We start from the raw sequence: 13,368 nt of genomic DNA on the forward strand, positions 1-13,368 counted from the left end.
GGGCTGAGGGGGTTAAGGACAGCTAGCACTCCCTAAGAGACAGCAGATGGGCCAGGAGTAGAACAACAGGTACCAGGCAACAAATCCAAGTGGTGAGACAGCAACCAAAATTCAGAAACAAAGATCAGGATCACAACAGCAATCAGCAGCAAGAGCCAAGCAAAGGCAAAGTGATATGGGCAGAATTCCCCTTTAAAAGGCTGCCATGCTGAAGTATTTCAGGAGTCCGGATACTATCGTAGCTGAGCCAAGAAAGGAAAGTAGGAGAGCCGTGGCCAAGCAGCCAGGATCTATCCCATATGTATCGAGCGATCTACCAATCCATGGTCTGTGTGCATTTTTTCTCATTGAATGGGGTAATTTCTGACACTGGATTTCCAGGATGTTGTCAGAGCCCCCTCCCCATATATAGACCCACTGGCCCGCCATGACGTACTGTCCTCTGATTTTATCAGAATAGTACTGTATTATTTCAGCTGGCATCTTACTATACAGTTAATATCTTTAAATTCCATTCTTCATCTCTACTGGAAAGAAACGTGAGAGATAACGTATAGAATATGTGCACTAAGTGTATGGAGTGTTCTACTACCGCCACCTGCTGGGTATGTTCTATAATTACCATGCACCTTATAGCTCATTGTGGCAGTGATTACACATTTGCACCCTCTAAGCCGAGCTCAGACCCTCTAGTCAGGGGGATGAGGGGTTTATGTGCACAATATGGCAACGAAGGAAAACACAAGGGTGCATGTTTCATCCTCTTCCAGCTCGGCACATGAAGATGCCCCATAGATCTACTGTAACTTTACTCACCACTATTATTGCACTTTAGGTCACAGTAATGTTAACCTATAGGGGTCTTGGCGTGTATACTGCTGTTTCGTGGAGCCCCCAATATCAGTCATTAATGTAATCTACTGTAGATCAGTGCAATAATCAGGGTGGGTTATACGGCATCGACCCCAGCCGACTGTATACATACAGGGATGATCCATTCTCATATTGGATGATACTTTCTGGGGCAAGCACTTTCTGAAACTTAGGGGAGCGCTGACACTGGTTAGGGGAGCGCTGACACTGGTTAGGGGAGCGCTGACACTGGTTAGGGGAGCGCTGACACTGGTTAGGGGAGCGCTGACACTGGTTAGGGGAGCGCTGACACTGGTTAGGGGAGCTCTGACACTGGTTAGGGGAGCGCTGACACTGGTTAGGGGAGCTCTGACACTGGTTAGGGGAGCGCTGACACTGGTTAGGGGAGCGCTGACACTGGTTAGAGGAGCGCTGAGACTGGTTAGGGGAGCTCTGACACTGGTTAGGGGAACGCTGACACTGGTTAGAGGAGCGCTGAGACTGGTTAGGGGAGCTCTGACACTGGTTAGGGGAACGCTGACACTGGTTAGGGGAGCGCTGACACTGGTTAGGGGAGCGCTGACACTGGTTAGGGGAGCGCTGACACTGGTTAGAGGAGCGCTGAGACTGGTTAGGGGAGCGATGACACTGATTAGGGGAGCGCTGACACTGGTTAGGGGAGCGCTGACACTGGTAAGGAGAGCGCTGACACTGGTTAGGGGAGCGCTGACACTGGTTAGGAGAGCGCTGACACTGGTTAGGGGAGCGCTGAAACTGGTTAGGGGAGCGCTGACACTGGTTAGGGGAGCGCTGACACTGGTTAGGGGAGCGCTGACACTGGTTAGGGGAGAGCTGACACTGGTTAGGGGAACGCTGACACTGGTTAGGGGAGCGCTGACACTGGTTATGGGAGCAATGACACTGGTTAGAGGAGCGCTGACAGGGGAACATTGATACTGGTTAGGGGAGCGCTGACACTGGTTAGGGGAGCGCTGACACTGGTTAGGGAAGCGCTGACACTGGTTAGGGGAGCCCTGACACTGGTTAGGGGAGCGCTGACACTGGTTAGGGGAGCGCTGACACTGGTTAGGGGAGCGCTGACACTGGTTAGGGGAGCGCTGACACTGGTTAGGGGAGCGCTGACACTGGTTAGGGGAACGCTGACACTGGTTAGGGGAACGCTGACACTGGTTAGGGGAGCGCTGACACTGGTTAGGGGAACGCTGACACTGGTTAAGGGAACGCTGACACTGGTTAGGGGAGCGCTGACACTGGTTAGAGGAGCGCTGACACTGGTTAGGGGAACGCTGACACTGGTTAGGGGAGCGCTGACACTGGTTAGGGGAGCGCTGACACTGGTTAGGGCGCACAGACACTGGTTAGGGGAGCGCTGACACTGGTTATGGGAGCAATGACACTGGTTAGGGGAGCGCTGACACTGGTTAGGGGAGCGCTGACACTGGTTAGGGGAGCGCTGACACTGGTTAGGGCGCACAGACACTGGTTAGGGGAGCGCTGACACTGGTTATGGGAGCAATGACACTGGTTAGGGGAGCGCTGACACTGGTTAGAGGAGCGCTGACAGGGGAACATTGATACTGGTTAGGGGAACGCTGATACTGGTTAGGGGAGCGCTGATACTGGTTAGGGGAGCGCTGATACTGGTTAGGGGAGCGCTGACACTGGTTAGGGGAACATTGACACTGGTTAGGGGAGCGCTGACACTGGCTGACACTGTGTACTGTTTATGTAGACACTGTTTTTAGAAATAGTATTCACAGTTGATGGAGGCAGTATTGTATTGTTAATGGGCTCTCTGGTACTATTAATTGACCACTTTAGTGCTGTTATTGGAGGCACTCTGGCCCTACTAATGAGACAATCTGGCATTGTTATTGGAGGCACTCTGGCATGAATAATCAGACACTGGCACTGTTAATGAGGTGCCCTGGCACTGTTAACTGTAATGGTCAGTGGGTGCGAACCCGCTGTCCCACCAGACCAACCTCCTTAGAGGAGGATGACTAAGTGCACCCCTCATTCTTCACAATACCTTTGATGGTGAGGATAGACTTTCTCGAGGTGTACACCGGGCCCTACTTCTGGGGGAGGGTTGGAATATGAGGAAATGAGAACCTGGGTGTGGACCCACTGGACTGGCCTCCAGATGGTATGGGACACCCAGAGGGAGCTAGGTGGCCGGAGGCTGATCAGACGGAGACAAGGCAAGGTCTGGTAAGAATCACAGAAATGCTTTCACTAGACTAGGCAAGGAACCTAAGTTGCTCAGGTGCCTTCCTGTAGAAGGAGACGGCCTTAAATACATCCTGCAGACCAGCCATATGCTGGGGAAGATAGGGAGCGTGTGCATGCTGCCTCACATAAGGAGGGAAGACACGCCCGCACACACCCTATACGCAGACAAGGAACTCTGAGCCAGAGCGCAACCTCTGCTCAGAACTAGGAGGGGGGTGCCAGCATCAGGAGCGCAGACCACAGCTAAGACCCCCGCTGCCCGCACCTGTCAGCATGGCATGCAGCAGCGTGGAGGAGTGAGGATACCCGTACCTGCCATTCTGTCCTCACACGCAGGTACGGGCTTCCTCACTTGTGTGCGGGTATAATGTCACTTTATGGGTGGATACTAATAATAATGATTATGAATAGCAGTAAAATGGACACGACATCTGTAACCTGTTCCTGAGCCAAGTCCGGATCTCATAAATGGATGGACCAAAGCAATACTAGATGAACAAGAAGGTTAAGGCGTCAAAGGAACAGAGCTACTATACACCTATTCTGATCCAAGGCCACGTCCACACCTTGTGGAATCTTTGGACTGGTAAGAACCATCAATCTTTTTTCTAATCCACCCTTTACACCCTACTTAGGGTCATTTGTTATATGTTGATATGGTGTATTGGAGGTCCACTGGGACCTTTGGCTTGATAAGTGGTGGCTGGAGTTTTTAAATGGATCGTGCATCTACCGGTAGGTCCTAGCTTTATTTATGCTTTTATTTATTAAAAGTTAAGTCTTATTAGTTACTACTGCCCCCTTTTTATACTTAATAATAATGGGGCACTCTGGCACTGTTATTGGAGGCAGTGTGACAGTATTAGTAAAGAACTCGGCACTGTAAATGAGGCACTCCGGCACTGTTATTGGTGGTATTGGAGATACTCTGGCACCGTTAAAGTTGGACTCTGGCACTATTATTGGATCCACTCTGGCACTGTTAGTGAGGCACTCTGGCACTGTTATTGGTGGTTTTGGAGATACTCTGGCCCTGTTATTGGTGGTTTTGGAGATACTCTGGCACTGTTATTGGTGGTTTTGGAGATACTCTGGCACTGTTATTGGTGGTATTGGAGATACTCTGGCACCGTTAAAGTTGGACTCTGGCACTATTATTGGATCCACTCTGGCACTGTTAGTGAGGCACTCTGGCACTGTTATTGGTGGTTTTGGAGATACTCCGGCACTGTTATTGGTGGTATTGGAGATACTCTGGCACCGTTAAAGTTGGACTCTGGCACTATTATTGGATCCACTCTGGCACTGTTAGTGAGGCACTCTGGCCCTGTTATTGGTGGTTTTGGAGATACTCTGGCACTGTTATTGGTGGTTTTGGAGATACTCTAGCACTGTTATTGGTGGTTTTGGAGATACTTTGGCACTGTTATTGGTGGTTTTGGAGATACTCTGGCACTGTTATTGGTGGTTTTGGAGATACTCTGACACTGTTATTGGTGGTTTTGGAGATACTCTGGCACTGTTATTGCGTGGGTTTTGGAGATACTCTGGCACTGTTATTGGTGGTTTTGGAGATACTTTGGCACTGTTATTGGTGGTTTTGGAGATACTCTGGCACTGTTATTGGTGGTTTTGGAGATACTCTGACACTGTTATTGGTGGTATTGGAGATACTCTGGCACTGTTATTGGTGGTTTTGGAGATACTCTGGCACTGTTATTGGTGGTTTTGGAGATACTCTCGCACTGTTATTGGTGGTTTTGGAGATACTCTCGCACTGTTATTGGTGGTTTTGGAGATACTCTGGCACTGTTAAAGTTGGACTCTGGCACTATTATTGGATCCACTATGGCACTGTTAGTGAGGCACTCTGGCACTGTTATTGGTGGTTTTGGAGATACTCTGGCACTGTTATTGGTGGTTTTGGAGATACTCTGACACTGTTATTGGTGGTTTTGGAGATACTCTGACACTGTTATTGGTGGTATTGGAGATACTCTGGCACTGTTATTGGTGGTTTTGGAGATACTCTGGCACTGTTATTGGTGGTTTTGGAGATACTCTGGCACTGTTATTGGTGGTTTTGGAGATACTCTGGCACTGTTATTGGTGGTTTTGGAGATACTCTGGCACTGTTATTGGTGGTTTTGGAGATACTCTGGCACTGTTATTGGTGGTTTTGGAGATACTCTGGCACTGTTAAAGTTGGACTCTGGCACTATTATTGGATCCACTCTGGCACTGTTAGTGAGGCACTCTGGCCCTGTTATTGGTGGTTTTGGAGATACTCTGGCACTGTTATTGGTGGTTTTGGAGATACTCTGGCACTGTTATTGGTGGTTTTGGAGATACTTTGGCACTGTTATTGGTGGTTTTGGAGATACTCTGGCACTGTTATTGGTGGTTTTGGAGATACTCTGACACTGTTATTGGTGGTTTTGGAGATACTCTGGCACTGTTATTGGTGGGTTTTGGAGATACTCTGGCACTGTTATTGGTGGTTTTGGAGATACTTTGGCACTGTTATTGGTGGTTTTGGAGATACTCTGGCACTGTTATTGGTGGTTTTGGAGATACTCTGACACTGTTATTGGTGGTATTGGAGATACTCTGGCACTGTTATTGGTGGTTTTGGAGATACTCTGGCACTGTTATTGGTGGTTTTGGAGATACTCTGGCACTGTTATTGGTGGTTTTAGAGATACTCTGGCACTGTTATTGGTGGTTTTGGAGATACTCTGGCACTGTTAAAGTTGGACTCTGGCACTATTATTGGATCCACTATGGCACTGTTAGTGAGGCACTCTGGCACTGTTATTGGTGGTTTTGGAGATACTCTGGCACTGTTATTGGTGGTTTTGGAGATACTCTGACACTGTTATTGGTGGTTTTGGAGATACTCTGACACTGTTATTGGTGGTATTGGAGATACTCTGGCACTGTTATTGGTGGTTTTGGAGATACTCTGGCACTGTTATTGGTGGTTTTGGAGATACTCTGGCACTGTTATTGGTGGTTTTGGAGATACTCTGGCACTGTTATTGGTGGTTTTGGAGATACTCTCGCACTGTTATTGGTGGTTTTGGAGATACTCTGGCACTGTTATTGGTGGTTTTGGAGATACTCTCGCACTGTTATTGGTGGTTTTGGAGATACTCTGGCACTGTTATTGGTGGTTTTGGAGATACTCTGGCACTGTTAAAGTTGGACTCTGGCACTATTATTGGATCCACTATGGCACTGTTAGTGAGGCACTCTAGCACTGTTAAAAAGGACCTGTCACCACAAAATGCAATGCAGTCTGAAAGCACTGTGTTATAGAGCAGGAGAAGCCAAGCAGATTAATATATATTTTGGCGGAAAAAGATTTAGTGAAACCTGTCATTTATACATTTACCATATTTGTCGCCCTATAAGACGCACCTAGGTTTTAGAGAAGGGCAATAAGTAAAAAAATATTTTTCATTAGACCTCAGATCAGGCCAGCAATCAGCTCCCAATGTTAATAAAACCCCAATAAGACCTCAGATCAGACCCCAATGTGAATGACCCTCAGTCAGACCTCAGATCAGCCCCCCAATGCCACAGATCAGGCCCCTGCTTCAGATCAGCTCACAGCAAATAAACAATAAAAAAAAACATCCTCCTCGCCTCCAGCATTCTGTCTTCTTCTTCCTGCCATCGGCTGCGCTGTGACTTGACGCATACAGCGCGAGATCACAGAGCGCCCTCACGCTGTGCGCAGCCACAGCACAGCCGACAGCAGAGGACCAGGAAGCAGTGAGTACAGAGCCTTCACCTCCGCACTCATTAGTATTTGCCCCATAAGACGCAGTGACATTTTCCCCCACTTTGGGGGGGGGGAGGGAAAGTGTGTCTTATGGGGCGAGAAATGCTTTTTCCACCTCCTGTGAACAGCTATTGGTACAGGGAGGAGGTGTTATCAGTGACCGCTATCTCTGTATGTAGACTTATACACACTGATGACTCTTCCCTCCTGTACCGATAGCTCAGCTTCTCCTGCTCTATAACATGGTGCCTGCGGTCTACACTGCATTTTGTGGTGAAAGGTCCTCTTTAATGAGGCACTCTGGCACGATTAATTAGACAGTCTGGCCGTGTTAATTAGGCATTTTGGCCCTGTTAATTAGGCACTCTGCTACTATTAATGGAGGCACTTGGACACTGAGACAGTAGAACACTTGCTAAAAAGCATACTGAGGCGGTAGAGCAAACACTAGGGCTGCGAGCGCACAGCGCGGTTGTATCGCGGTTGCAGTGCAACCATTCCTCAGTCGAGTACCACACGGCACCTTCAATACTGCGCGGCCAATAACACCATTATAAGCTGTACATGGACTATGCTGCCATATTGTACATGGAAATAATGTCACCATACAGTCACAAATAAGCACCAACTTACACGGGCCGATACGCAGGGCAATCACTGGGAACGAACCGCTCATTCCCAATCATTACAGTACGATACGACCCAACAAAGCCTGATCTCCAGGCCGCATTTATGGCTGTACGTTCTGCACAGCGCCATTGTCATGCATCGTCATCATCATCATCAGCTGCTGTTTTAAAAACGTGGGAGGAACCGAAAAAACTGTATAATAATAAAATAAAGATTGACAATGCAATAAAAACGTTTCGTTTGCTGGCTCTAAATCTCTGTATGACTAGAATGAGATTTGCTAAAAAAAATAAGGTTCTGACTTCTGCGCCAGGTCAGCACTGCTACATACAGATGCTATATTTTCCGCACAATAAGTTCTGCACCAAAGTCATATATGGATTGACCGGGGGTGGTAAGAGATGTCATAGCGAGAAGTGCTGAGCCCTCAGAAATACGGCGTTTGACTCCCTCAGACACTAGAGGGTAATCTGAGCCCATTAATTCCTGTAAGCAGCGACGTACCACCCTAAAATAAGAAAAACTGCAGTAACTATGTGATTTTCTGTTTCTGGGAAAGCTGGGTGACAACTAATATTGTCACTCTTCGGTGTGGGAGGGAAACACCACACCGAGCATAAGAGGGAAGGGGGAACAGGGAATCAGGCCTGAGAACTAGGGAAGGAAGATGGACACCTCCTAGTAAAACCCTAACCAAAATCCTGACTGACTACCAGTATGAACAGACCCCAAAGTTAGGTGAGTTCATACACAGGAATACCTAGAGTCCTATCTAGTCCTATAGGACCCTGGTATTAATGGCAGGGACGAGACTACCTGTTCCTCCAAAGGGAAGGACGAACAGGAGTCTCCTTCAGGCCTAATACAAACAATAGGGAAATGCAATGGACAGAACCCAAACAAAATACAAGAGGGAAAGGAAAGACTTAACTTCAAAGAGGCAATGGAAGTGCCAGGAACTCCGCCGAGATCTACCCACCAGCGATCCACAACTGAAACTGAAGCTATAAAGCGCACAGCATTGTGGAAGAAGCAACTATAAATAAGGAAGGTTAAATGTCCACATTAGTAACACCTGAGGCAAGTGGTGTCGCCATTACCAGAAACAATATAGACGCCTATTGATCCAAAAGGAAAACCTGTCAGATTACACCACGTGTTGCCAGTCTCACCGATCTCCTGCCACCTGTCGCAGGAACGTCCGTGACAAATATGGACTAATACAAAAAATGAAAGCTGTGCTGAGATTGGCTGCTATGGGCCACAAAGATGGTTTGTAATCATTCTGTGAATACAATGCTATTAATAAAGTACCTTGAAATCCAGTGACTCACAGGTGACCAGACCGCCATGACGACTTCTTCTGTCCACTATGCATCTCTCCAGAGTTTGCTGCCCAGATGTTTTTGGGACATCGCTTTTCTACCACCCTCTACATAAACTTCCCTTTGTGATGCCCCCTTCAACAGTCTCCAACCTCTGCAAAATAGTGGCAAATACATAGTGCTCCAGACCACAATAGTGACCCCTTGGTGCCCCACACAGTAATAGTGCCCAATTATTTATGCCACACACATCAAGTTCCCCCATTTTCACACTGCAATACTTCCCCCTAAACAGTGATATCCCCCACACACAGCAATAGAGACTCCTTTGTTTAGAGATAATTGTATCCATCTTACAGCCTACCACATGGTAATAATTCCCGCCTAGTGCCCCCTTAGAGTTGTTCTTATGTACTTGGAAAATTAAATCCGTGCTGTGATTGGCAGCTATGAGCTACAAGGATAGTTTGTAATAATGCTGTGAATGCAGTGCGATGAATAAAGTACCATTAAGTCCAATGACTCGCAGGTGACCAGACCCCCATGACAACTTCTCCTGACCACCAATCCTTTCTGCAGAGTTTGCTGCTCTGATGTATTTGGTGCTTTGCATTTCCAGCACCCTTTACATAAACTTTCCTTCCTGATGCCCCCTTTAACCACTTGCCTCCACTGTAACGCCGATAGGCGTCCGGACGGCAGCGCTCTCAGGTCTCAGCGACGCCTATTGGTGTCATCTCGTGAGACCCGAGATTTCGCGTGAACGCGCGCGCAGCTCTGAAATTAAACTACAACCTGCAATCAGATCTATATCAGTACATTAGGGTCACCTTAGGCTCTACAAAAAACGCAGTGTTCGCCCGATCAGACCTGATTTTGTGCGCACACTTGTGTTCAGTCCGCCCCACCGCAGTGACAGAATATTTTTTTTCCTGATCACTGCAAAAACACCGTAAAATCGATGCGGCGCTATAAAGATCACTTTTGAGCTTTTTGGATCTTCATTAGCGATCGCAGCTTTACTTCGCAAGCACTCCTATGTCCTTTCCCCTCTTTTTTTTTTTTTTTGCACATTTTTTGGCAGAGATTTTTTCATCCACATTGATCGATGCGAATGAAGAAATCTGTGCCGTTCATTTTTTCTTTCAGCCCAGAGGCTGAACGGAAAAAAATTATCTCATTACCTGTATGCTCAATATAAGGAGAATAGCAGAAACTCCTAATGCTGGGCATACATGTAATGATTGCAGAGACCCTCAAATGCCAGGGCAGTACAAACACCCCACAAATAACACCATTTTGGAAAGAAGACACCCCAAGGTATTCGCTGAGGGGCATATTGAGTCCATGAAAGATTGAAATTTTTGTCCCAAGTTAGCGGAAAGGGAGACTTTGTGAGAAAAAAATAAATAAAATCAATTTCCGCTAACTTGTGCCAAAAAAAAAAAAATTCTATGAACTCGCCATGCCCCTCATTGAATACCTTGGGGTGTCTTCTTTCCAAAATGTGGTCACATGTGGGGTATTTATACTGCCCTGGCATTTTAGGGGCCCTAAAGCGTGAGAAGAAGTCTGGAATCCAAATGCCTAAAAATGCCCTCCTAAAAGGTACTCATTAGCCCCTTTGCGCATTTTGGCTGCAAAAAAGTGTCACTCATGTGGTATCCCAGTACTCAGGAGAAGTAGGGCAATGTGTTTTGGGGTGTATTTTTACATATACCCATGCTGGGTGAGAGAAATATCTCTGTAAATGACAACTTTTTATATTATATTTAATTTTTTTTATACAAAGTTGTCAATTTACAGAGATATTTCTCTCACCCAGAATGGGTATATGTAAGAATACACCCCAAAACACATTTCCCTACGGCGATACCACATGAGTGACACTTTTTTGCAGCCTAGGTGCGCAAAGGGGCCGAAAGTCCAACGAGTACCTTTAGGCTTTACAGGGTTGCTCACAGTTTAGCCCCGCCCAAAATGCCAGAACAGTAACCACACCCCACAAATGACCCCATTTCGGAAAGTAGACACCCCAAGGTATTCACTGAGGGGCATAGTGAGTCCGTGGGAGTTTTTTTTTTTTTTTGCCAGAAGTTAGCAGAAATGGATACTTTTACTATGATTTATTTTTTCTCAGAAAGTGTCATTTTCCGCTAACTTGTGAAAAAAAATTAAATCATACATGAACTCACCATGCCCCTCCGCGAATACTTTGGGGTGTCTTCTTTCTAAAATTGGGTCATTTGTCGGGTATTTATACTATCCTGGCATTCTAGCACCTCAGGAAACATGACAGGTGCTCAGAAAGTCAGAGCTGCTTCAAAATGCGGAAATTCACATTTTTGTACCATAGTTTGTAAACGCTATAACTTTTGCGCAAACCAATAAATATACACTTATTGCATTTTTTTTAATCAAAGACATGTAGAACAATAAATTCTGACACAAACTTGAATAGAAATGTAATTATATTGGAACAATTTTACTAGAAAAAGTTAAAAATACACTTTTTTTTTGAGAAAATTGCCGTCTATTTTGATTAATATCAGAAAAACGAAAAATCTCAGCAGAAATGAAATACCACCAAAAGAAATCTGTATTTGTGAGAAGAAAAGGAGGTAAAACTCATTTGGGGGCCAAGTTGTATGACCGAGCAATAAACCGTTAAAGTTGTAAAGTGACGATTTGTAAAAAAGGGCCTGGTCACTAGGGGGGTATAAACCTGTGGTCCTTAAGTGGTTAACAGCATCCTGCCAAAGTAACATAGTGCCACACTGATCGTACCCCTAAAAATAATACTGCCAAAAAGATAGTGCTCCAGACTGTAACAGTGATTCCTTAGTGCCCCACACAGTAATAATACCTCCACACAGTAATAATACCTCCACACAGTAATAATACCTCCACACAGTAATACACCCCAGACACAATGATAGAGCCATGTTTTTGTAGCACAGTTATGGTGCCCACTTACTTCCCACCACATAGTAATAATGCGCCCCTAGTGCCCCCTCACAGTTTTCTGGTTTGGATAATCCTTCTATGTAAGAAAAGTACCTTGACAAAAAGCTGATAACAAAGTGCCCCCTTCCTGAGGTCCTCTGCAATCAGCTTGGGGGAACCTGGGCAGTAAGGGTTTCATTCCCCTGCAGCGACACCACTGGAGGAATGAGGTAGTACACAGTGTCCATCTGTCAATCAATGCATCATTTGTGCCTCCAGAGCTTCTCTCTGCTCTGGTCATGAGATGAAGGTCCCCCCCCCCATTAAATCATTCATTAATACTTAAAAGGGTTTTCCAAGACTTATATACTGATCGGTGGGAGTCTGACACTCGGGACCCCTGTTTATGAGCTGTTTGAGAATTTGAGAAGGCAGCCATGCTCACAATAGCGCTGCGGCCTTCTCTAAGCTTACCAAGCAGAGCGCCATATGCTGTACGTTCATGCTTGGTATTGCAGCTCAGCCTCATTCACTTCTATGGAGCTGAGCTGCGCCTAGGCCCCGTGACCAATCAACGTGTCGACACATGGCCTAGGAAATGTTGGAAAAGGCTGTGGCGCTAGTACCTTCCCAAACAGCTGCTTGGTGGGGGCCCTGGGTGTCGGACCCCTACCTATCAGATACTGATGTCCTATCCAGAGGATAGGTCATCAGTATTAAAGTCTCGGGAAACCCCTTTAATACCTTCTAAACTGGATAAACCCTATAAATGGATTGTCTCTTGAATGACTACTATCAATGACACTCCAAGCGGTGGTAAAGTGATGATGGGAGTTGGTCCTGGAAAACTTACCTGTATTGAAGGAACCATGAATTCTGCTCTGTATCAGAATATTCTTAAAGGGGGTATCCACCCATAAAATGACATTTGCCTATCTATTATTCAAATTAGAAGTTAGGGCAAACGCCAATGTTTAGTCATTGGGTTGAGTTTACTTAAAGGGGTTGTCCCATGAAAAATATTCTACAGTTTCCAAACCAGCTCCTTGATCTGAATACTTTTGTAATTGCATGTAATTAAAAATTTAGTAGGGCCACTGAGCTATTCAATATAATTTATCTGTATAGCGCCACCTGCTGTTTGTTCTTTATCGTATTACTTTGTCCTGCTCACTGAGATGGTCGCACATGCTCAGTTTCATCTTTCAACTACCTCCTGAGCTGTGATAGGGAGAGCGCGGACACGCCCCCTGAATTGCAGCAGAAAAGACACGCCCCTTGAGCTGCAGCAGAAAAGACACGCCCCCTGAGCTGCTGCAGAAAAGACACGCCCCCTTGAGCTGTCAGTTAGATATAAATCTAGCAGAGCAATGAATGAGGAGATCTCTGGATCCATGTGAGGTACAGGGCTGGTTCTAGCTTTGTCAGAAAGAAGTTGTCATGTACCGTATGATGTCTGATTTTCATTTTTTTACATTAATCATGTAAAAATCCTTTTAACGGAGAAATTAACATTTTTCTGTGAGCCTGTGACAGCCATATTGCAAAAGTAGAAACAGTTTCCTTGGT

This window comes from Bufo bufo, chromosome 6 (assembly GCF_905171765.1).
Source record: "Bufo bufo chromosome 6, aBufBuf1.1, whole genome shotgun sequence".
Taxonomy (NCBI): Eukaryota; Metazoa; Chordata; class Amphibia; order Anura; family Bufonidae; genus Bufo; species Bufo bufo.